General features: G+C 41.1%; 1 protein-coding gene across 2 annotated transcripts in view; it reads left to right on the top strand.

Annotated features, from left to right (window-relative positions):
- nrxn1a (neurexin 1a) overlaps nucleotides 1–27,365 on the top strand; it is a 1,334,105-nt gene that overhangs the window by 43,452 nt on the left and 1,263,288 nt on the right. Inside the window, exon 3 of one of the 2 annotated variants that reach the window (XM_052010794.1) lies at nucleotides 21,819–21,893. The exons of the other annotated variant lie outside the window; for it this stretch is intronic. The gene's annotated coding sequence lies outside the window, so the exon portion shown is untranslated. The remainder of the gene's footprint in view (nucleotides 1–21,818; nucleotides 21,894–27,365) is intronic. 2 annotated transcript variants of the gene reach the window in all.

Here is a 27,365-nt window from a genome sequence, read left to right on the forward strand (position 1 = left end):
TAAATTGCTGGAAGGATTTGAAACTCTCACAACTTTGAGCACTGGTATTCTGTGCCATGTGGACAGCTGTGTGTTTGCATTGTTGTTAGCTGACCTTGCATGAGATCAAAATTGCAGGATCATGGAATGGTATCAACATTTGGGCTTCAAGTCTTTGTCAGCGCTCTGTAACAGCAATGCACCTTGTCCCATTTCCCTATCATTTCTTTCAAATACTATACTTCTTATTGGTATTTACCAGGAAGAAGGATATGGAAGCTGGAGAGTTAAGGGAGAGGTATGCAGATATTATGGAACATGTCTCTATTAGTTAAAATGAAATATTATAAATATTGATGCATATAGGGTAGAGAAATCTTCGGGGCCTGATGGGATTTATCTGAGAATACCAAGGCAAGTAAGGGAGGAGGTTGCTGGGGATCTGACGGAGATTTTTATATCTTTGTTAGCCATGGGTGAGGTACCAGAAGACTGCAGCATAGCTAATGTTGTTCCTTTGTTCAAAAAGAGCGGTAGGAATAAGCCTTGAAACCACAGGCCGGTGAGCCTTATGTCAGTGGTAGGGTTGTTGTTGGAGAAGATTCTAAGGGGTAAGATTTTTGTTCACTTGGAAAGGCAGAGACTGCTTAGGATGGGTTTTGTACGTGAGAGATCATGTATCATAAATCTGATTTGAGTTTTTTTAGGTAGTAACTAAGAAAGCCAATGAAGACAGAGTGGTAGACATGATTTACGTGAACTTCACTAAGGCTTTTGACAATGTTCTGTGTGGTTGGCTGGTCCAGAAGGTCAAAGCACAAGGGATGTGAGTTGTGTTTGGATTGAAAATTGACTTGGTGATAGGAGGCAGAGGGTAGTGGTGAATGGCTGTTTTCTGACTGGAAATCTGTAACAAGTGATGTATCACAAGGATTGGTGCTGGGATCTTTATTATTTGTAATGAGCTGGACAAGAATGTAGGTAGTCAGATTTGTAAGTTTACAGATAACGTGAATATTGGAGTCAAAGATAACGAGAAAGGTTTTCTGTAGCAGGACCTAGATCAGCTGGAAAATTGGGTGGAGTCATGGCAGATAGAATTTAATTAGGATTAGATAGACATCACGTTCGGCATGGACGAGGTGGGTCAAAAGAGCCCATTTCTGTGCTTTACAGTTCTATGATTTTACTAGTTTGATTCTGTTTTGAAAGGTATGTTTGAATCTGCTTCTGTATGTGTCCTTGGGGAAACATGTATTCCAGATGGTAACAGCTGACTGTATCAAATTTGTTTTTCCTCATGTCACTGTTAATGACCAATCAACTGAAATCTGCGTCCTCCGATTTTTAACATTTCCACCAATGGATACAGTTTCTATCTACACCACTAAGGATTTTCAATGTTTCAATATCATCTCTTCTCATCCTTTTCATTACATTTAAGAAGCATTATAACGACACATGAACAAGCAGGGAATAGAAGGGATATGGATCTTGTGCAGGCAGATGGGAGAAGTTCAGATTGTCATCATGGTCAGCGCAGATCTTGTGTACGGATTGGTAATAACATCTCCTCCTTGCTGACTATCAACACTGGCATATCTCAAAGATGTGTGCTTAGCCCACTGCTGTACACTCATGACTGTGTGGCAATACACAACTCAAACACCATCTATAAATTCGCTGATGACACCATTGTTGTTGGTAGAATCTCAGATGGTGATGAGGAGGTTTACAGGAGTGAGATAGATCGGCTGGTTGAGTGGTGTCGCAACAACAACCTTACACTCAGCGTCAGCAAGACCAAAGAACTGATTGTAGACTTTGGGAAGGGGAAGTCCAGAGAACACACATCATTCTTCATTGCGGGGTCAGTGGTGGAAAGGGTGAGCAGCTTCAAGATTCTGGGCATCAACATCTCAGAGGATCTATCCTGGGCCCAACACATTGATGCAATTACGTAGAAGGCATGCCAGTGGCTCTACTTTGTTAGGAGTTTGAGGAGATTTTGTATGTCACCAAAGGCAAATTTCTACAGATGTATGTTAGAGAGCATTCTGACTGGAAGCATCACAACCTGGCATGGAGGTTCCAATTCACAGGATCGCAAGAGGCTGCAGAGGGTTGTGGACTTAGCCAACTCCATCACGGGCACAACCCTTCCCACCGTCGAGGACATCTTCAAGAGGCGGTGCCTCAAGAAGGCGGCATCTATCATTAAGGACCCGCACCATCTGGGACATGCCCTTTACTTGTTACTACCATCAGGGAGGAGGTACAGTAGCTGGAAGACCCAAACTGAAAGATTCAGGAATGGCTTCTTCCCCTCCTCCATCAGATTTCCAAACAATCCATGAACCAATGAACACTACCTCATTATTCCTTTTTTTTGCACTATTTGTTTATTTTTGAAATTTATAGATTTTTGTCTTTGCACTGTACTGTTGCTACAAAACAACAAAGTTCAAGTCACATGTCAGTGATAATAAATCTGATCCTGTTCCTGTGCTGTACTATTCTATGTTCTTTTCCAGTAAATCTTCTCCAAGGCCTTAATGTTTTTCCTAAAATTTGATGACAAAAATTGGTTAATATTTAACAAATTTTCTTAATTACTTTCTCAGCTGGCCCTGGAGCAGTTTTAGAATTTTAGTACCTCTTTTACTATATTGTCTCTCATTATCCTTACTATCAAAGAGCATTAATCTGCACATTTCCACATTAATATTCATCTGTGAAATGCTTGTCTGTTCCACCTCGAAGTCTCTGATGTTTCTTGCTATTTTCATCATTATTCACTCTACTTCTATGTTTTGTGTTATGTATAAAATTTGTATTTGTCTGATATATAACTGCATCTATATCAGAAGTATATATCAATAAAGGCAGTAGTCCTAGCATTATTCCTTGGGGAAACTTGTGTATCTTCCTCTGTTCAGTAAAAAAAAATTGACTAAGACTGTTGTTTGGTGTAAAGTCTATTTTTCATCCATGCTCTGTCTGCCCTGAGCTTCAACCCAGCTGATAATTATGTGACATTTTAATCAAATGACTTTTGAATTCCATTGTCAAAGATCTTTTTTGTCCTATCATTGAAAAAACTTGATCGGGTTACTTAAATGTAATTTGCCTTTGAAATATCTGTGGTTGACTCCGTTAATTAATTAATCCATATTCATTCAAAGGAGTATTAATTTTGTCCCAGGATTTTGCTTTCCCAACTCAGAGGTCAAACTGGCTGGCCTGAAATTGTTAAGTTTATCCGTACCCCCATTTTTGAATAACAGTATAATATTTGAAATTCTCTGGTCTTCTGCCTCTATCCTCATACACCTGAGGATGACAGTGAGATCTTGGCCAGTGCTTTGTCATTTTCCACCCCTCAACAATCCAGAATGCATCCCATGTAGACCCAGTAATTTCTGCCTGTATCAATCAGTGGAGATGGTTGAGAGCTTCATGTTCCTAGGTGTAAATATCAACAATAGCTTGTCCTGGTTCAACCACAGAGATGCTATGGCCAAGAAAGCACACTAACACCTCTTGTTCCTTAGATGGCTGAGGGAATACAGCACGTCTCTGATAACCCTCACCAATTTTTATTAGATGCACCGTAGAGAGTATTCTATCTAGACGCATCACAGCTCTATATGGCAACTGCTCTTCCCAACACCATAAGAAATTGCAGAGAGTGGTGGACACAGCCCGGTCTATCACGGAAATCAGCCTCCCCGCCATGGACTATGTCAAACCTTCTCACTGCCTCGGGAAAGCATCCAAAATAATCAAAGACCCCTCCCACCCCGGTCATTCTCTCTTCTCTCCCCCTTCCATTGGGCAGAAGATATAAAAGCTTGAGAACACATACCACCAGGCTCAAGAACAGCTTCTATCTCTTGAAAGGATCACTTGTACAATAAAGATGAACTCTTGATCTCTCAATCTACCTTGTCATGGCCCTTGCACCTTATTTGTCTACCTGCACTGCACTTTCTCTGTAACTATAACACTATATTCTGCATTCTGTTTTTGTTTTTCCCTTTGCACCAATTTGATGTACTTTTGGTTGGAATGAACTGTCTGGTTGGCATGCAAAACAAAGTTTTTCTCTGTATCCTGGTACATGTGACAACAATAAACCAAATACCAATCTGTGCTAATCTTTCCTCCATAATGCATGTTCATCAGCCACCTCACCAAAGTCCTCATCTGAGCCTGCGGAAATAGATCTTGTGTGTGACCTTGCCCTCTGGTTATCTGGTGGTGGGCCACCCTTTCCTTCTGCTCTACCTGCAGTCCACTCATTGCCGTTGTCTCACTATTTGCAGGTCTTGTCTCTAAGCAAACCTTGACAGTATGAGGCACACTTATATTGAGCTGGTGACTGCAAATGTTAGATCCAGTGATGGGATGCTGCCTTTTTTGCTCTTGTGCTATTGAACCACTGCCTGGTTGGACTTCTTGGCTAGCTGAAAACAGGAAGACACAAGGGGAATGAAGTATAAACTCAACCATCTATACCTTGCAAATCAGAAGAGATTATGGTAGAAAGGCAAAATGGAATATTATGTGGATTAGGAATGAAAGGGCTGGGTGGGAAGACATTGTAGAAGTTTGTGTCCACTGCTGGTTTGATGCTACTAGTGCCAGTTACCACCATCTAATCTTGTGTTGTACAATGTACGTTCCATAACTGAGTGACTGGTGGTGTGTATAAACTGTAAAATGTATGCTGGAGGCTTGGAGTGACAATATATATGAAATATAAGGAAGTTGTATGTTATAAGGAAGGTTAGATCTCAAACCTGAGTGACAAATCATTGGCAGGTGAAAGGTGCAAGTGCACAGTATGTAGAATTAGTGTGGGATGGGATTTGAAATTGCTTCGGCCATCTGTGGGTAGTCAATGATCTTCTTGCAGCCTTGCATGCAGTACCTGGTGTTGAGTGCTGCCTCGTGTCATTGTTATTTGCCTGCAGCTTAAAAGCTTCCATTGCTGCATCTGGGAGTCTGTAACCAGACATGGCTTCAAGCAGGTTGCAGTGATCTCTGGAATGACTTCTGCCACTGATTGCTGTAACAATACATCTTCCCTTTAAGAGCTGCAGGTGGCATTGATCTACAATAGCTAGTTTGAACCGCTTCTAACCATGCAATACATTGAGCCCTGTAGTTGTACACTAAAGCAGTCAATAGCACCGAAAGCACTGGCTGGTCACTTAAGTGATAATAAGCAAATAGCAAAACTTATGGGGTCTGCTGTAGATTTAACTATTGCCAGTTAATCACACATGATGATTCTAGCATATGCATTCCTTTGTTATACAATTTAGCCATCACCTTATCCATGTGAAGACTTTGAGCTCCAAATTTAATCTAATTATTCTACAAAGTACTACTTTATTTCTTTATTTAATCTATCCCTTTTCACTTTCTTCTATTGTTTATTAAATATTTTTATATTCTCTATTGAAAATTTTCTTTACTTTGAACTGATGCATGCAGATCTCCTTCTCAATGAAGGCAATAGTATTTGGTGTCATTGTCCGATTAAATATTGGGGCCCCAAATCAAACCATTCTATAGGGTCTCCACAAGACAAACTCCTCTTGTTGTCCCACTTGCTTCAGAATTGAGGAATTGTCAAGAACTTGCATCATTATTGTTTGAGAGTTTTATCATCTGTATATTGATAGAATAATAGTTATTTCCAATTGGTTAGAATATAGCATTGTTTATACACATTCAAATTGCTCCATGCATGTTGTAAAAGATACCCTTAAGTTTGGGCAGGTAATTAGTTTGTAAAAACCTGTTACAATTGTCCATGCTGCTGAAGTGGATGTAACAGATTAATGGTAGAAACAAAGTCTTCAGTTAACTGCTTCATGGATTGGTGATGCTCAGAAAACTGGCAAACTCTTGTTTTCTCAGGGTCATATCTATTTAGTTCCTCAGTAATTTTGGTATTTAAATAGGGCCAAAAGTTTGGTTGCTGGAATCAGTTTCTTTGGCAATACAGATGCCAATTTGCTTCAGATTCACTGTGCCATATGCAAGCATATAATTTGATCATGACTCAGTCTGCTCAGAAAATTGGATAGCATGCTAACACATGCAAGCCAGGCATTTGCAGGGTGGACGACTGCTGACGTTAGTCCCCCTGCAACACTGATGTGTTGACAATTCTGTCAAATTGCTGTTGCCAGACCTTCTGCCATGCCAATATGATGCCAATTCTGTAAAATTGGGCTGTGACAAACCAGTTAGCATGCAATAAACATACATGTGTAACCTGGCATTTAGCTGCAGGGACAACAACTCATCCTGGCCCTCCATCAGCAATGCTATTTAATGGCAACCCAATAGAACATAGAACATAGAAAACCTACAGCACCTTTCAGGCCCTTCGGCCCACAAAGCTGTGCCGAGCAAGTCCCTACCTCAGAAATTACTAGGCTTACCTATAGCCCTCTATTTTTATCAGCTCCATGTACCTATCCAAAAGTTTCTTAAAAGACCCTATCGTATCCACTTCCACCACCGTTGCAGGCAGCCCATTCAATGCACAACACTCTCTGAGTAAAAAACTTACCCCTGAGGTCTCCTCTATACCTACTCCCCTGCACCTTAAACCTGTGTCCTCTTGTGGCAACGATTTCAGCCCTGGGGAAAAGCCTCTGACTAGCTACCCGATCAATGCCTCTCATCATCTTATAAACCTCTATCAGGTCCCCCCTCATCCTCCGTCACTCCAAGGAGAAAAGGCCGAGTTCCCTCAACCTGCTTTCATAAGGCATGCTCCACAATCCAGGCAGCATCCTTGTAAATCTCCCCTGCACCCTCTTTATGGCCTTCACATTCCTTCCTGTAGTGAGGTGACCAGAACTGAGCACAGTACTCCAAGTGGGGTCTGACCAGGGTCCTATATAGCTGCAACAATACCTCTAGGCTCCTAAATTCGATTCCCCGATTGATGAAGGACAATACACCATATGCCTTCTTAACCACAGAGTCAACCTGTGCACCCGCTTTGAGTGTCCTATGGACTCGGACCCCAAGATCCCTCTGATCCTAGAGTCCTACCATTAATACTATACCCTGCCATCATATTTGACCTGCCAAAATGAACCACTTCACACTTATCTGGATTGAACTGCATCTGCCACTTCTCAGCCCAACTTCGCATCCTATCTATGTCCCTCTGTAACCTCTGACAGCCCTCTATACTATCCACTACACATCCAACCTTAGTGTCATCCGCAAACTTACTAACCCAATACATGCATGTTTGTTAGTGTTTGACAAGGAGTTTAGGTCATGTGAGAATGCACTAGTTCTTTGGAGTGAGAAGATAAATTCTGTTATTTCTACTTGGTGTACTGTGGCTGGGTTGAGTTGGAGTCAGCGGCATAGATGACTGCTTTAATGGCTATGCTGCTGGGCCTCTGGGAGGAGGAGAGGGCACAGAGAACAGGCCACTGAATGAAGGAGGAGGAGGATAAGGGTTCCGACTAGGATGACCAATCCTCACTCAGGTACTTGGAGGTAGCAGTTGCCTTATATGCACCTGTCTGAAAAACTATATGTTAGGAGAGAGATTCTTCAAGAATGTTGCGACAGGGAGAGAACATAGAACAGAACAGCACAGGAACAGACCCTTTGACCCATGATATTGTGCCGAACTAATTAAATTAGTAATCAAATGCCCAACCAAACGGATCCCTTCTGACTGTACAATGCCCATATCCTTCCATTTCCTGCGTACTCATGTGCCTATCTAAGAGCCTCTTGAATGCCTCTGTCATATTTGCCTCCACCACCATCCCAGGCAGCGCATTCCAGCCACCCATCACTCTGTGTTTAAAAAAATCTTGCCCCACACATCTCCTTTGAACTTAACCCCTCTCACTTTAAATGCATGCCCTCTGATATTAGACATTTCAGCCCTGGGAAAACGATACTGGCTGCCTACTCCATGCCCCTGGTAATCTTATAAACCTTTATCAGATCTCCCCTCAGCCTCCACCGCTCCAGAGAAAACAATCCAAGTTTGTCCAACCTCTCCTTATAGTACATACCCTCTAATCCAGGCAGCATCCTGGTAAACCTCTTCTGCACCCTCTCCAAAGCCTTGACATCCTTCCTATAATGGGGCGACCCGAACTGAATGCAATACTCTAGAACTAACTAGAGTTTTATAAAGCTGCAACATAATCTCCCGACTCTTAAACTCAGTTCCTTGACTAATAAAGGCAAGCATGCCATATGCCTTCCTTACCACTCTATCAACCTGCATAACCACTTCAAGGAGCTATGGGCTTCGACCCCAAGATCCCTTTGCACATCAACACTGTTAAGGGTCTTGCCATTAACAGTGTACTGTGTCTTTACTTTTGATCTCCCAAAGTGCAACACTTCATGTTTGGCTGGGTTAAACTCCATCTGCCATTCCTCTGCCCATATCTGCAACTGATCTATATCCTGCTGTATCCTTTGCTAGTCTTCTACACTGTCCACAACACCACCAATCTGTATATCATCTGCAAACTTACTTAACCCACCCATCTACGTTTATATATATCACAAACAGCAGAGGTCCCAGTGTGGATTCCTGCAGAACACCACTAGTCACAGACCTCCAGCCAGAATAAATCTCATTGACCCCTACCCTGTGTCTTCGATGGGCAAGCCAATTCTCAATCCAAATGGCCAATTCACTGTGAATCCCATGCATCTTAATCTTCTGGATGAGCCTCGCATGAGGGACCTTGTCAAACACCTTACTAAAATCAATGTAGACAACATCGACAACTCTACCTTCATCAATCACCTTCGTCACCTCCTTGAAAAACTCAATGAAGTTGGTAAGAAACGACTTGCCCTGCACAAAGCCATGCTGACTGTCCTAAATTAGGCCATGGTTTTCTGATTGCTCATAAATCCTATCCCTAAGACTCTCTTCAGTAATTTCCCTACCACTGATGTGAGACTCACCAGTCTATAGATTCCAGAATTATCCCTATTTCCCTTCTTGAAAAATGGAACAACATCAGCTACCCACCAGTCCTCCGGGACCTCACCTGTGGCTAGAGAGGACAAGAAGATATTGGTCAAGACCCTAGCAATCTCATTTCTTGTCTCTCTCAATAACCTGGGGTATATCCCATCAGGCCCTTGGGACTTATCCACCTTAATGTTCTTTAAGAGACCCAACACTACCTCCTTCTTTATCTCAAAATGCCTAAGCAAATTAGCATGCTCCACGCTGATGGCACTATCCTCCATGTCCTTCTCCTTGGTAAATTCTGATGCAAAGTATTCATTTAGGACCTCACCCACATCCTCTGCCTCCAGGCATATGTTCTTTATTTTATCCTTGAGTGGTCCTACCCACTCCCTAGTTATCCTCTTGCTCTTGATGTATGTATAGAATGCCTTGGAACTCTCTTTAATTCTACTTGCCAAGGACTTTTCATGGCCCCTCCTGGCTTTCCTAATTCCCTTCTTGAATTCTATTCTGGCTTCTTTACAATCCTTAAGGGCTCTGTTTGATTTTAGCTTCCTCAACCTTATATAGGTTTCCTTTTTCTTCTCGACTAAATGCACCATCTCTCTCGACATCCAAGGTTCCCTTACCTTGCCATCCTTGTCCTTTCTTCTTACTGGAACATGCTTGTCCTGTACTCTGTGCAGTTTTACCTCCTTCTCTATCTTTTCTAAAACATCAAAACCCTGGAATATTAAGCATCCACTCCTGTCCTCTCTCGACCATGTCTCTTTTATGGCCACATCATAGTGCCATGTACTAATCCATGCCCAAAGTTCATTACCCTAACCCATAATACTCCTAACATTAAAATACACACACTTCAACCCGTCTATCCCATTGTGTGTATAACCATGCTCCTGCCTGTCCTTCCTTAAAGACTGACTGGTCATAACATCTACCTTCCTCTCAATCCCTCCACTTTCTAGCTTGGTACTCTGGTTCCCATTCCCCAGCCAATCTAGTTTAAACCCTCCCGAGTAAAACGAGTGAACCTCCCAGCCAGGATATTGGTTCCTCTCCAGTTAAGTTTGGCAACACCACAAATTACCAAGAACACCATTATCTTGTTTAAAAAAAACATAAATAAACATATGACCTATTGGTGATTTCACCTGGTATTGCATTTTGGTTCAAATGACTTTTGCAAACTGCATAGAGGAAATTGAGCCAAGCTGTTACATAACAAGCACTGTATATTCTACCAGGGGAAACTATTATTTTATCTGTGAAATATTGAAATGTAAAAATAGATCTGAGGAGAACTTAGTAATTTTGCATAGTCAAATGACTCTTTCCCTTGTTTTATAACCAGCTGAAATCAATTACTAGAATTTCCACTTCCTTTATGGTTAGCCCAGAAATTCTGCTTCTTGAGTCAAAAATTGGACATGAACTGAGTGTACACTTCCGTACCCTTTGTCCCACCTCCCATTTTCACAGGTTTCATTACCATTGCTACAATTTTTGATTGGCTGATTGTGAAGAAAAAACAGTGGGTGGAAGTTACACCCTGCTGCACTTTTGGCAAAGTCACTGGCTGTCATCGGTGCTCTATAACCCACTTTCAGCTAGACCAGATCATGCCGTTGCACATACTAAATTTACACATAAGGCTAGAAATTGGATTTTGTGTCACTTGTTTTTGGACACTGTATTGTCCAATTTCAGTTTTAACTGCACTAGATTATGTTGAAGATCTAGTCCCGTGAAGTTGTACCATATGCAAAATTGGTCTAGGCACTTTAATGTGCTAGTCATGTTAATATACCAGACATTTTCTTAATGTAGTGCATTCATCAAATCATATTATTCACTTAAAGTCCATTTGACTCAGTGCCAATATAAATGGAAACTCACTGTTATGACCTACTATGGTCATGAAACAGTCTTATTGGAACAAGAGTATGTTGTGCTGATTTGTTACGTTTTGTTTATTAAAGGAACAGTACTGCTGACAATGGGAGATGTGACTGACAGCCTCAGAACTTAAGACAGGTTGCTTAGACATCTTACAAAACTTATGGAGTGTACCAAAACTAACAGGGAATGCTTTTTCCACTGCTTAGCTGCTGAAATACTTATTCAATGGTAAAATGTCATTACATGATGGAAGTGCTCTGGAGACTTTGTTGTGTCCAAGGCTGAATTATTCATGTTAGATTGAGGAGGGGCAGGGGAGGCAAAGACATCACCCTCAATAAGGATCCTGCTCCCAGAGAGTCTTAAAAATCATGCATTCTTGTGAAATTAATCTGATGAGCAATGTGTTTGCAGGCTCAGTTTACCAAGGTTCTCATCACTGAGGTATGTGACATTTTACGGGAAGATATAGAACATAGAACATAGAACAGTCCACACAATACAGGCCCTTCGGCCCACAGTGCTGTGCCAACCTTTAAACCTCGCCTAAGACTATCTAACCCCTCCTCCCACATATCCCTCTATACGAAATTCCTCCATATGCTTATCTAGTAATCTCTTGAATTTGACCAATGTACCTGCCTCCACCACCGCCCCAGGCAGCGCATTCCATGCCCCAACCACTCTCTGGGTAAAAAACCTTCCTCTGATATCTTCCTTGAACTTCCAACCCATTAATTTAAAGTCATGCCCTCTTGTATTGAGCATTGGTGCCCTGGGAAAGAAGTGCTGGCTGTCTACTCTATCTATACCTCTTAATATTTTGTACATGATAATGTCTCCTCTCATCCTCCTCTCCAAAGAGTAAAGCCCTAGCTCCCTCATAATGCATACTCTCTAAACCAGGCCACATCCTGGTAAATCTCCTCTGCACCCTTTCCAATACTTCCACATCCTTCCTATAATGAGGCGACCAGAACTGGACATAGTTCTCTAAGTGTGGTCTAACCAGAGTTTTGTAGAGCTGCATCATTACCTCGCGGCTCTTAAACTCAATCCCATGACTTATGAATGCTAACATCCCATAAGCTTTCTTAACTACCCTATCCACCTGTGAGGCAACATTCTCTATGACCACATCCTCCTGCCCGGAGTGCTCCCTCTTTGGAGGTCAAGGTTATGTTGACTCTGAACTATCTTTCCAAGTTGCTGCAGCAGGTCACTGGTGTCTCTCCTGTAGTGTTGCTCACTGCTGCATTAGAGAGGTCACCCAGGTACTGTATTCACAAAGATATTATCTTATTTATTTGGATTTCAGAAAAGACTGATCACATTTCAGACACCAAGGTTTGCCTGAATTTCTAGCTTCCATTGACTGCATTCGTGTGCCCTTAAGAGCTCCCCTTAATAATCAGGAGCTGTTTATGAATTTGAAAGGTTGCCTCTCCTTCAATATGTGGATTGTTGTGGATTACAAGAAAAATTTCATGATGATAAATATTGTATTTCTGGGAAGCACACATTACTCTGTCATACTGAGGGAGTCCATACTGCTGAATATTTTCAGCAGCTGGCACTGCCCAGAGGGATGGATCCTGCTGGACAAAGGCTTTCCTCTAATTCTCTGGCTACTCACACCAGTGCATTCTCCAACTACAGCAGCCTAACTCTATTACAATTTGGACTTTGGTCAATTGTGTGATAGCTTTTGAGGAGGACCCAACAAAGTGTCAGTGCTAAGTGCAGTTGTACTTTAGTGCATCAAAAAGTGCATGCAAATCAATTTCCAACTATTATTGCACCACCTGTTCCTTTTTGCTTACTCATATCCATACTAAAGGGGGCAACCACATGAAATGTCTGCAGCCACCTTTAGCAGAAGTGCTGATAGATGCTAAGTGGGTGAGGAGTAGATGATCTGAGATTTCTCCCTGCTTCAGCACTGCAAGCACTTTCCCCAACATGACATATTATGCAAAATGGCCATACTTTCAGGGCGTTTTTTTTTCCCCACGGGAATGGGTTAGAAAGATTGAAGATAACCTATGGGGTTGCAAGACAGTAGTACATCTGCAGCTGTCCACTAATCTTGCTGTTTTAGAGGTGCCCAATAATGTGCCACTTGGCAGAGTATAACTGGACCATTAGCAAGTTCACAGCTGTTCTGCATCACAGCTGTGTTGTGCTAACATCTAAGAATGAATTACTTAATGCAATGCACAGCTTAATGCAGCAATAAAAAAACACTTCTGGAGCAATTCACAATGTTAGTATTTGATACTGTGTAAACATAGTGTATAATTAAGCTTTTCAAAGACCTATATGCATTGGAGTTAGCTAAAGTTATTGCTGATTCAAAATAAAAAGTTCTGGGAATCTGAGTTTGACTCCAGTATCCATCAATTATAAACCTCAGCTGTAAACCCAAGAGGCTCCTTTATTTATTGGCAATAATAGAGTTCACTTTTGTTGCTTACAACTAGTTTTGCTTCTAATGATTGCAAACAAAATTTATTTGGAGGCTTTTGTGGAGCAATTCCTTCAAAAGTGTTACATGGAACAATATTTGATTATGGATTTTGAGTTATTAAGGATTTTTTTTATTTACATTAGATTAATTGCTTTATTAAGAATTTACATTTTGCTCTCCAAAATTTTAGTATTATTTGTCGCCATTTATAAATATTATGGCTATTTGTTAGCATCAGAAATGTAAAGGGAGATATCAGTTGAAGAGCTGAGAATAAATCCTGACCTGAGAATGAAAAGTAATTTACTATAGGACTTTGTGCACTGTGATCATCTGTAATTACCTGTGCAAATTCACTGAAAGGGGTAGTAACAACATTCGAAGGTAAATTATTACTTTAACATGTAGGAAATAAACCAATACATCAAAAAAACAGTGATATGAATATCAGGCCAATAGCACCTGTGGAAGGAGGATTCAACTGACATTCAAATTGCTGAGCATTTATCAGAACTTGACTTAACTTTAAATACATGTAAACCAATAATAATCTGATAATTGTGGTTATGGGGGATCAATCATCTTACTGTCGTGACATCACTGCAGGAATTCCACAGGGCAGTGTTCCAGGCAATAACCATTTTTATCTGTTTCATCAATGGCTTATTTTCCATCATAGGATCAGAAGTAGGATGTTCACTTATGATGGAACAAAATCCAATTCCATTTGTAAGACCCCTCAGCAAAAGCAGTCCCTAACTGCATGCATCAAGACAGGGAAATGCAGGCATAGGCTGATGAGTGGCAAGTAATATTTGGGTGGCACAGTGACTCCAGCCATGCAGGCTTGATCCTGACTTTAAGTGTTTTCTGTGTGGAGTTTGCACATTCTTGCCATGGCTGCATGGATTTCCTCCAAATGCTCTAGTTCCTTCCAACATCCTAAAAATGTGTGGCTTTATGGGTTAATTAGCCATTGTAAATTGCCCTTAGTATGTAGATGAATGATAACATCTGGAAGAGGGGGAGGAGAGTGTCAATGGGAGTGCAGGAAGAGTAACATGGGTTAGGATAGTATTAGTATTAAAATGGAGGCTTAATGTTTGGCATGAACCCAGTGGGACAGAGGGCCTGTTTTCATGCTACATCTCTTCAGGGCTCTATGACAAAGTGCTAGGTAATGACCATTTCCAACAAGAGAAAGTCTAGCCACTTACTCCTAATATTCAGTTGCATTACCTTTGGTTAGTCTCTCACCATCAACATCCTAGGTCACTGCTGACTAGAAAATCAGCTGGCCTAATTGTATTTGTGATGTGGCTACAAAAGCAGATCAAAGGCTAAGAACCTCTCAATGACTATGACTCACCACCTGACACACCAAGATCTTCCCACATTCTACAAGGAGGACAAGGAATACTCTTCATTTTCCTGGATGAGTGCAGTACCAGCATTCAAGAAGGCTGATACCACCTAGAACAAAGCAGCCTGGCACCCCATTAATAACCCAAAACATTAATTACCTCCATTGCTAGCACATCATAATTTCAGTGTGTACCATCCACAAAATACACTTCAGTCCTATTCTAATAGTACCTCCCAATTTTATAATTTATTTTGCCAAGCACGATAAGGGTGGCAGGCATATGCTATCACTGATGACTGTAGGTTTCTTAATAGGCTGCTGGACACCAAGTTGAAGTATATCGTTATTACTTCATCATTTCTGTTTGTTAATCCCGAAACTCTTGACCAAGCAGTATTGTGTGAGTACCTTCACCAGAATGACAGCAGTGCTCACCATCACCTTCTCAAAGGCAATTCAGATCAGCAACAAATAGGCAGACACACTGAAAAACAAAATAAAAATTAAGATACCAAGTGTTTAATTGTTGTTTATGTTCAAAGAATTATCAAGAACTCAGTTTTAATTTTTGTTTACCACAAGTTGACATGCACTGTAACAATTGTGAAGTAGGAGAATTAACAACATAAACCTTGTCAAGTATCAATTTAAAGTACTGAGAAGCCACTCAGGTGTTTGAAATATAAATTTCACCACTTTGCTACCACTTTGCAGCTGATGTGCAATCTTAACTCATAAATATACCCTAAGATGTAATAGGTCAATTTTTGATTAATTGAAGGCTCTGAATTAGGCAGAGAGGGATTGAATGGGTACTGTTTGCTCTAGTACAGATGGTTAAACCCTGCCCAGAATCAACCAAAGGATCATTTTCATGAGTGAAAGGAAGAAATGAACAACAGTCGGAATGTGATATGTGACTGCCAGCCTAGCTGTACATCATGTCTTGTTAATTTGGGAAAACATCAGGAATACCCTGAAAAATACAGGAGCATCAAGCAAAAATATGAAAACACAATATATCTCTAGCATAAATATTCCTGACCACTTTCTCTTACTGAACTGATTCACTCTTTATTCCACTATTGGAAGAAGATGGACCACTACAAGAAATAACAAAGGGATTGAATGACTTACATAAATTTAAACAGTGCAAGGTACAAAAGATGCAATTCTAATTAGTGGATTAAATTTGTGCAAACCTGTGTTCATGGGAAAACTCGAATCTATAAATCTGTTGATTGAATTCATGGAAGAAAACCTAAGAGGGTATTGCCAATTTATCATCCAGAATGCAGTAGGATAATGTTGCTCTCTGACATTCCAGATGATTTCTCCACCTTAAAGGTATCTAGACAATTCTATATGCTGGATTAAATGATATTTAATTGTTACAAATAATTTGCAACTGATGGTGGAGCTGGGATTTGGGGCTTGTGCCTTTTTTTTGCCACCTTCACTTGATGAAAATCATTAGCAGGCAGACACAGTGAAAATGCTGGTCCTGGAATCTTCCCCTGAGTTATGGCCTTGTGGCGGAATATTTTTGTTAAGTAATGCTGCACAAATGAAGTGCAGATATAGTGGCATTCAACATGAATAATTTCATAAGGAATTTTAGTTTTAGTCTGGTTAATTAAACAAATATTATTCTTTAATCTTATTCCTTGTGTAGCTTGAGAAACGAGAATGATCCATCAGCTGGTGAGTAAGACCATATTTTAAGCAGATAATGCTACTAATACACTTCATTGAGGCATCTATACACCCACGCAGAGCATGAATGATATAGGTAGTGACTTCAGAATACAGCAGCAGGTCCCATATGGATCTGGACCAAGAAGGACAGGTAGTTCTGATATCCTGACCAATCCTTCAGCCTCAGCCAACACCATCAAAGACAATAAGTTGAGTATGTTCAGTTCTTTTTCTTTAGCAGTTTGCACGCAAGCTGATTGGTCTGTTTATCTCTAACTGTAATTCAAAACAATTCAAAGTCGCTGAAGAGCAGCTATTGCTCAGCAGTGCAATTGGCACTAGGGGAACATAGAGGCCAATAAAACTGACAACATTCATTGGCCATAAGCTGGTACGAATCACAAAAATTTGCCTATGTAATTATGTTTCAGTCCCCAAGAAAATAACAACCATGAACGAGAAGTAGAAACAGAACTAGAAAAGAATCTGTTGTAGAAAGTGGCATGGACACATGTGAAATGCTGAGATTTCAAAGCAGTCACACTAGTGGTTTTGCAGTCGATTAATCACACTTATCCCTAGCCCTCCATTTTGCATGACTCTGCAGAGCATTGTTACAGAAAATAATTATCATTCCCAAGATCCTGTGCAGTATTTAATCTGTGTCTCCCTTGATTATTTGATCTGTCTAAGCATCTGGAGCACTGTTCAAGAAACCAATTTTCTGTTGAGTGATTGAAGAAGAAAAAAACTGCATTTCTGGAAAGGCTTTCTCAATCTCACTGCCACAGGGAACATCCCAGCCAAAAAAGAACTACTTATTGTCGTGTCATTATCATTATAATGTGGAATAAGCAGCAGCTGGTTTGTGCATAGTAAGCTCCCATAAACAGAAATGTGATAATTTGCAGCTGATCTGCCTTTATGTTGACTGGAGGATAGATATTGGCCTGGACACCTGCTCCTCCTTGAAAAGGTGCCATGGGATCATTTACATTCACTGGAGACAGCGGACTGAGTCTCAGTCGAAAGACAACACCTCCAGCATTCTTTCAGTGCTGCACTGTCATGTCAGCATTTATTCATTATGATTTTTGAACCTGCAATCCTATGATTCAACTCTCTATCAACTGAGTCGTACCTAACCCAGCTGATTGCTCATGTGCCTCATTGTACCTGTTCTGTAATTCTGGCCATTTGATAAGTAGGTGATGGAAGTTACAGCTGCAGGCATTGGAGTACATCAGAAGTTACAAACATAGAATCAGACCATTGGGTCAAAACTAGTATGTGTCAACATTTAGTGTTTATGTGTCATTTTTTTGTTCTTTTCTACATCCACTTATCTAACTTGGGAAATGTAGTAATTAAATTCAGAACTGAATTCCATAACCTCACACCTTCATGTACAGAAACGTCTGTTCCAGATTTTTAAAATCTACTTTTGTAATGGAGGTTGCCATTTTTGATCCCTCTTGGATATGGTAAACTTGTATAAACCCAAGCATCTTTCATAATTTTAAATGTTTCTATCATATAATATGCACCTTGCAGTACCCCAACAAGACAAAGGCCCATTTGTCAGTCAGATGGTAACTTGGCCTTTTAAACTTTAAATATTCCAATTTAGATTAGCATGTAAGGTTTAATTAAAATGAAACCATTGCACAAGATTTTGGAAGATGCACATTTGGTTACATTATTTTGTGTTGGTGATTGGACACCAGCTGCATGTTAATTGAATTAAACCCATTGGGGCCAATTTTCCTATGCCTAACACCCTATTTGTACTAGTTCCCTAAGCAAAGAATCGTAGAATTGTTGTGGCACAGGAGATGTCATCTGGCCGTCAAGTTTATGTCAACTCTGACTAATGCAATCCCATTTGTTCTATACTTCCATGCTTTCCCCACATCCTTACAAATTATTTTCTTTCAAATCCCCTTCCAATTCCCTTCTGATTGTTTGTTCACACCATATACAGGCAGTACATTCTGATCCTAACTACAATGAGCTTTTTAAAAAAAAATCCTCACATATCCTTATATGTTTTGCCCAAGAGCTTAAAGCTGTTTTCCTTGGTCCTTGAATCAGCTGCACATGGAAACAGCTCCTCTCTATTTCACCCTGTCTAAACCCATTGTGATCTTGTGCACCTCTCTCCAATCTCCCCACAACTTTCATTCTGCTGGAGGAACTCAGTGGATCAAGCAGCATTGGTGAGGGGAGGGGGGTTGGTATTGGAGGGATTGTCGACATTTCAGGTCAAAGCTCTGCATCAGGCCTCTCCACCCCCCCCCCCCCACAGATGCTGCTCAACCCGCTGAGTTCCTCCAGCAGAATTTTATGTTGCTCTGGATTCCAGCACCTGCTGTCTCTTGTGTTCCCTCTCAACTTTTGTTGATCTAAAGAGAATAAGCCAGCTTCATCTCATCCCTGGAACATTTCTAGTGAATCTTCCCTACACTCTCTTGAGGACCATCACATCCTTCCTTAAGTGCAGTGGCCAGAACTGGAGATAATATTCCAGTTGCAGCCTAACCATTAATTTTGTACAGGTTCAAATAACTTACCTGATTTTGTACTCTATGCCTCTATTCATGAACTCCTGGATCCCATGTGCTTTACTAACCACTTGCTCAACATGCCCTGCCACTTCCAAAGATTTGTCTACACATATACTTGGGTCCCTCTGTTTCTGCACACCATTTAAAACTGTGCCCTTGTAATGTCAATTTTTCTGCACAATTTCTGCTCATTTCTTCGGACAGTTGAGTATCTTCCACCTGAAATACATGAGAGTATTTAAATGCTATATAGATGTGACCCTACAGTGATGTGAATATGTTTCTCCTACTAAGTTTTAGAAAATACATTGGGTGGAGAGTTGCTCTAAAGACTGTCCAAAGAAACTAGGCACTAACAATTGAAAGATTATTTCTACAGACTGGAGGATTTGTAGATAAGCAGCCAGTAACCTTGATAATTTTTATTTCTTCAATGTAATATGGATACACTTTATGGATAGATAGCTGTTATTTCTATCAGTGGATGAACAAAAGTCCAACATTTTTTTGGAACCTGGGTTCCCACCTGGGATTTGGAGTGTCAATTCCCAGTCTTTAATCTAGCTCGGTACTTCCCCCAAGCATTTAAAGAAAGAAAAGCGCTGAAACTGGAAATATGGTTGATTTCTGAAAAATGCATCACTGCACTTTTGTTGAGGTAATGCTAATGGGAAGGCAGGTGATATAGCAGTGGCGGTGGTGGGCTTTCCCTCTCATAAAATATAGCATTATCCATGGAAGCTTAAATTGCAACATGTACAAGTCAGTGACTTCCTGAGATATTGAGAAGCTAGTAAGCATACATAACTCTGTGACCTTACTTCGTTGACACAAGTAGTCCATTGGCAGAATACGGCATCTGTCACTTCTGTGAAAGATCTGCACACACTAAACTGACTGGTGTTGCATGCATTATTAATGTTGACCTAGAATGACCCTGGCACAAAGAGAAACATGCCATCATGACTTTCATTGCCACTGATCATGCTTCACTGCAGTTAAAGTGAGTCAACAGAACAACTTGCCTTTTTTGAAAATCTCCAAATTGGTTCTCTGAGGCGAAATCAAAAACTATGTCAGAGAAATTGGATTGTGAGGTTTTTTTTAAGCAGTATCAATGGTGATTTGCTCAGAATTTCGATTGGACATTATCATGACACAATAGCAGTATGTTTTATACTACCGATTGATTTGGATGGTTTTGTGGATCTTGGCACATGTAGGCTGTATGCAGAGTAAATATTGAGTGAGGTCAATCTTCTTGTAATATTGATTTGATACTTAGCTTGCCAAATTCAACCATATCTATTCATCTAAAGCACAATGTGGACCAAAAATGTTTACCAGCAGGAAAACCCCTTCAGACTTGCCCTACAGACCATCCCTATTCTATTCAGAGAGACCATTTATTACTTATCCTTTTGAGTTATTGTGTGGGAACTTTTTTTATTCTAACCATGTTCTTTCTTGTAAAATTGTATATAATTTGTGTTTAATTTATGTTTTTCTTGTGAATGATGCTTATATGATGCTATGTGCTTATGATGCTGCTGCAAGTAAATTTTTCATTGCACCTGTGCATACATGTACTTGTGCATATGACAATAAACTTTGATTTTGACTTTGAGTTTGAACTGTTACATATTTTCACAGTAGGGGAAATGCTAGAATCTAATATTAAGAACACTTAGAAAATAATAATAGGATTGGGCAGAGTCAAAATGAATCTATGAAAGGAAAATCATATTTGACAAATCTGTTGGAATGTTTTGAGCATATTGCAAGCAAAATGGGTAATGAAGAACTAGTGGATGGGATGTATTGACACTTTCAGAAGGCCTTCAATAAGGTGCTATACAAGAGGTCATTATACAATATTTGAGTGCATGGGTTTGGGGTTAAGATAGTGGCATGGATAGAGGCTCGGTAAATTGATTAAAAAAGACAGGGATTAGGAATGAATGGATCACTTTTGGGTTGGAAGGCTGTGGGTTTCTGGAAGGATTGGTGCTGAGACCCCATCTCTTCACAATTTATATCAATGGTTTGGATGAATAAAATGGTAAAATATTCAAGTTTGCTACTGATACTAAACTGTATGGCAGTGTGGGTTGTGAGGAGGATGTAAGGGGGCTTTCGTTGGGGTGAGGATTACAAACAGGTTAAATGAATGGACAAGAACATTGTAGATGGTATATTAAGTGGAAAATGTGAGGGTTTCCACTTTGCTAGAGATAAAATAGAAATGGAGTATTTTTAAATGGTAAAAGATTGAAAGATGCTGGTTTTTAGAGGGACATCTTTTAATGAATCACTGAAAGTTAATATGCAGGTATAACAAGGAATTAGGAAAACAGATGGTATATTTGCCCTAATTTTTAAAAAATTGAGTACAAATGAAGAGGTATCTTGCTCCAATTATGTAAAACCTTTGTGAGTCTGCATCTAGATTATTGGTTACAGGTCTAGCCTTACTATGAAAGGAATGATATTCTTGTGAAGGAAGAGAGCAGAAAAGATTCACTAGATAGATTTATGGGATGACAGATTTGTCATATAAGGAGGGATTAAATTGACTATGCCTGTATTATTTTTAATTTAGAGGAATGGAAGATGACCCAAGTGAAACATACAAGATTCTTACAGGAATATGAAAGGTCATTGACCTGAAATGTTTCTCCCTCAACAGATGTTGCCTGGCCTGCTCAGTATTTTGAGCAATTCCTGTTTTCATGTCAAGTTTACATCATTTTAAATGTTTAATTTTAGTGTTCTTATGGGATTGACAAAGCAAATGCAGAGATGATATTTCCTGTGTACTTTTAGAACCAGAAGATCATAGTCTCAAAAAAGGATAATCTATTAAGGACTGAGATGAGAAGAAATTTCTTCACCTAAACGGTAATGAACCCTTGGAATTCTTAGGCTAAGAGGGTCGTGAATATTCGTCATTGTGTATTTAAGACAGAGATTGATAGATTTTGGGATATCATAGGATATGGGGCCACTGAGGTAAAAGATTAGTCATAATCTCATTGATGAACAGAGCATATGTATGATACATCTATTTATTATGTTCTTGTGCTGATGTGGAATAAGAGATGTTAATATGCCATTTCTATCCTAAAAGTATTGTCTGTAACCCCATTCTGCCTCCAGCATTACAACAAGCAGGAGGAGAGGGTCCAAAATCTAGGCCAAGAAGGTCAGAAGGAAGACAGAGTATGGCCCTGGCCAGGTGGGCCTATCTTAGCAGAATCTTCAGGGAATGTAAGATTTGTGTTCCCACTGAGTTCTTAATCTCTAAGGAGTTACATTACAAAGTACACAGACTGATACACACGAGATCCTAGGAGCTTGAACAAGATAAACCTTATTTATTCCAAAGTTAATGCAAACAGTAGTATAAATGTAACAAAACATGTCACGACATATGCCATGCTACTTCCTTTTTTCAAAAAAAAAATTAAACTGGTTTAAAATATTTACAAATTTTGTAATTTGTAATTTACAAATTATGTAATTTTAATTGCTTTGAGTTGCCAATCTTTGTACTCCATGAGCATGGCCCATCTCTGCATTCTTGAGGCTGCCAGTGGTAGCAGCAGACTTGGGTGTCAAAATAGCCAGCAAAGGATTGTGATTGGTAAACAATGTAAATAGTCTCGTGAGTGAGAATTGGTGAAACCTTGAGTTCAAATCTTGTATCAAGGCATCACTTTATTTCCATCTTTGTTGGTGCACATGATGCATAAGTAACAGGCTTCTCATGAGCAGTCTGCATGACAGGGCTTATCATTGCCCCAAATCCAAAATTGGAAACAAGTTTTAACATGTGATTGAGATCATAATGCATTGAAAATTACTCATTGCTGAGTCTCTTAAAACAATCATAGGCTTTCTGCTTGCCATTTTCTCATTGCCATTATTCATCCTTTTTTAATGGCTGGTGAAGCAATGTCAATACTATTGCAAGGTCTTGCAGAACCTGCATAGTATTGGACCATGCTAAGAAAATGATCAGAAATCTGAATTGTTTTCAGGGTTTCCTGGCTTTGACTATGGCTACAGCCATTTTGGCTGTCTGCAGATTTTTTATTTATTTTTTAAACTGGCTTCCGCACAAAGACATATTTGCTTTTCTTAAGCCTGGTGGTAGAACGTAGAACACAGAACAGTACAGCACAATACAGGCCCTTCAGCCCACAAAGGTGCCGACCTTTAAACCTCGCCTAAGACTATCTAACTCCTTCCTCCCACATACCCCTCTATTTTAAATTCCTCCATATGCTTATCTCTTGAATTTGACCAATGTACCTGCCTCCACCACCACCCCAGGCAGTGCATTCCATGCCCCAACCACTCTCTGGGTAAAAAACCTTCCTCTGATATCTCCCTTGAAGTTCCCAACCATTACTTTAAAGCCATACCCTCTTGTATTGAGCATTGGTGCCCTGGGAAAGAGGTGCTGGCTGTCCACTTTATCTATTCCTCTTAATATTTTGAACACCTCTATCATGTCTCCTCTTATCCTCCTTCTCTCCAAAGAGTAAAGCCCCAGCTCCCTTAGTGTCTCCTCAGAATGCATACTCTTGAAACCAGGCAGCATCCTGGTAAATCTCCTCTGCACCCTTCCCAACGTTTCCACATGCTTCCAAAAATGAGGTGACCAGAAATGGACGCAGTACTCGAAGTGTGGTCTAACCAGAGTTTCATAGAGCTGCATCATTACCTCGTGGCTCTTAAACTTGATCCCTTGACTTATGAAACCTAACATCCCATAATCTTTCTTAACTACCCTATCCACCTGTGAGGCAACTTTCAGGGATCTGTGGATATGGACCCCCAGATCCCTCTGCTCCTCCACACTACCCAGAATCCTGCCATTAACTTTGTACTCTGCCTTGGAGTTTGTCCTTCCAAAGTGTACCACCTCACACTTCTCTGGATTGAACTCCATCTGCCACTTCTCAGCCCAGCTCTGCATCCTATCAATGCCCCTCTGCAATCTTTGACAATCCTCTACACTATCCACAATACCACCAACCTTTGTGTCGTCTGCAAACTTGCCAACCCACCCTTCTACCCTCTCATCCAAGTCATTAATAAATATCACAAAAAGCAGAGGTCCCAGAACTGATCCTTGTGGGACACCGCTAGTCACAGCCCTCCAATCTGCATGCACTCCCTCCACCACAACCCTCTTCTTTCTACAGGCAAGCCAGTTCTGAAACCACATGGCCAAGCTTCCCTGGATCCCATGCCCTCTGACCTTCTGAAGAAGCCTACCATGTGGAACCTGGTCAAATGCCTTACTAAAATCTATGTAGACCACATCTACTGCACTACCCTCATCAATATGTCTGGACACCTCCTCAAAGAACACTATCAGGCTTGTGAGACATGTTCTGCCCTTCACAAAGCCATGCTGGCTGTCCCTGATCAGACCATGATTCTCTAAATGCCCATAGATCCTATCTCTAAGTATCCTTTCCAACAGCTTGCTCACCACAGACGTAAGCCTCACTGGTCTATAATTCCCCAGACTATACCTACTAGCTTTTTTGAATAAGGGGACAACATTTGCTACCTTCCAGTCCTCTGGTACCATTCCCGTGGACAACGAGGACTCAAAGATCCTAGCCAAAGGCTCAGCAATCTCCTCCCTCGTCTTGTGGAGCAGCCTGGGGAATATTCCATCAGGCTCTGGGGACTTATCTGTCCTAATATTTTCTAACAGCTCCAACACATCCTCTCCCTTGATATCAACATGTTCTGGAAGATTAACCTTAGCAACACTGTCCTCAGCATCATTAAGGCCCCTCTCCTTGGTGAATACTGAAGAGAAGTATTCATTGAGGACCTCACCCGCTTCCAGGCACATCTCCCCACCTTTATCCCTAATAGGTCCTACCTTTACTCCCATCATCCTTCTGCTCTTCACATAAGTGAAAAATGCCTTGGGGTTTTCCTTAACCCAACTCACCAAAGCCTTTTCATGTCCCCTTCTTGCTCTCCTCAGCCCCTTCTTAAGTTCCTTCCTTGTTACCCTATATTCTTCAAGAGACCTATCTGATCCTTGCTGCCTACACCTTATGTATGCTGCCTTTTTCCTCCTAACTAGATGTTTCACCTCTCTTGTCACCCATGGTTCCTTCACCCTGACATTCTTTCTCTGCCTCACCAGAACAAATTTATCCCTAACATCCTGCAAGAGATCCCTGCACGACCACATCTCCATAGTATATTTCCCTTCAAAACTGTCTTCCTAATTCACACTCGCAAATTCTAGCCTTATAGCCTTATAATTTGCCCTTCCCCAATTAAATATCTTCCTGTCCTCTTTGCTCCTATCCTTGTCCATGACAATGCTAAAGGTTAGGGAGCCATGGTCACTGTCCCCCAAATGCTCTCCCGCTGATAGATCTGTCACCTGACCCGATTCATTACCTAATACTAGATCCAATATGGCATTCCTTCTATTCGGTCTGTCAACATACTGTGACAGGAATCCATCCTGGACACACTTAATAAACTCTGCCCCATCTAAGCCTTTGGTACTAAGCAGGTGCCAATCAATATTGGGAAGTTGAAGTCTCCCATAATAACAACCCTGTTATTTTTGCACCTTTCCAAAATTTGCCTCCCGAACTACTCCTCAGTATCCTTGCTGCTACCAGGAGGCCTATAGAATATTCCCAGTGGAGTAATTGCTCCTTTCTTGTTCCTAACTTCCACCCATACTGACTCTGGAGAAGATTCTGCTACATTATCCACCCTTTCTGCGGTAATAGTATCCCTGACCAGTAATGCCACCCCTCCTCCTCTTCTTCCCCCTTCCCTATCCCTTTTAAAACACTGAAATCCGGGAATATTTAGTGTCCATTCCTGCCCTGATGACAGCCAAGTCTCTGCAAGAGCCACAATATCATAGTTCCATGTATTTATCCAAGCTCTCAGTTCATCACCTAATTCCTGATACTTCTTGCATTTAAGTAAGTGCACTTTAGCCCATCCACCTTACTACTTTTATACCCTATACTCTGCTTCTCCTTCGTCAAAGCATCTCTAATTGTTAGATCTGACTTTACTCCATGCACTTCTTCTACTAACCTATCCCTCCAGTTCCCTTCCCCCTTGCAAACTAGTTTAAACCCTTCCGAACCACACTGGCAAACCTGCCTGCAAGGATTTTGGCCCCTCCTCAAGTTCAGGTGTAACCCATCCAATCTGTACAGGTCCCACCTTCCCCAGATGAGATCCCAATGATCCAGAAATCTAAAACCTTGCCCCCTGAACCAACTCCTCAGCCACGTATTCATCTGCCATCTCTTCTTATTCTTACCTTCACTATGACGTGGCACTGGCAGCAATCCTGAGATTGCTACCCCTGAGGTCCTGTTCTTCAGCCTTCTGCCTAGCTCCCTAAATTCACTTTTCAGGACCTCATCCCTCTTCCTACCTATGTCATTGGTACCAACATGTACCATGACTTCTGGCTGCTTTCCCTCCCGCACAAGAATGCTGTGGACCTGATCAGAGACATCCTGGACCCTGGCACCTGGGAGGCAACATACCATCCGGGATTCTCGCTCTTGACCACAGAACCTCCTGTCTGTTCCCCTGACTATTGAGTTCCCTATCACTATTGCCTTCCTCTTCTCCTCCCTTCCCTTCTGAGCAGCAGGACCAGTCCCAGTGCCGGAGACCTGGCTACTGCCGCTTGATTCCATTAGGCCATCCCCCTCAACAGCATCCAAAGCGGAATACCTGTTTTTGAGGGGAACAGCCTCTGGGGTCCTCTTGACTGTCTGCTTGTTCCCTTTCTCTTTCTCTCCCCTGACAGTCACCCATCTGTCTGCCTCCTGGACCCTAGAAGTACCTGCTCTAAGGGGGGTAGTGGGGGGTGACTGTCTCCCGATGCACAGCATCTACATAACTCTCTCCCTCCCTGATGCTTCGCAGTGTTTGAAGCTGTGCCTCCAGCTCATCAATTCTGAGCTGAAGTTCCTCCAGCCTCAAGCACTTACTGCAGATGTGGTCACCGTGCACCACAGCAGGGTCCACTAGCTCCCACATCATGCAGATGCAGCACATCGCTTTGCCCTCCATCTGAACTATTTTTTTCTTACCCAGCTGTAGTCTACTTAAAAGTTATAACAATAACAGTAAACCTTACCTTTGCTTACCAGCTACTCACCAGTGCTGTTGCAGATGTCCTCCACCTCTTGATGCCGATGTCTGTTGTGCTAAAGCTACTCACTCTGACTCTGTCCACTCCGACAATGGCCACTCCAAAATGTCCACTCCACTTGACATGACCTTTTTATTGGCCCTTCTAAATTCTGCAAGAAAAAAAAGCCTGTGAAAACA

The sequence above is a fragment of the Pristis pectinata genome, chromosome 3 (assembly GCF_009764475.1).
Source record: "Pristis pectinata isolate sPriPec2 chromosome 3, sPriPec2.1.pri, whole genome shotgun sequence".
NCBI classification, from domain to species: domain Eukaryota; kingdom Metazoa; phylum Chordata; class Chondrichthyes; order Rhinopristiformes; family Pristidae; genus Pristis; species Pristis pectinata.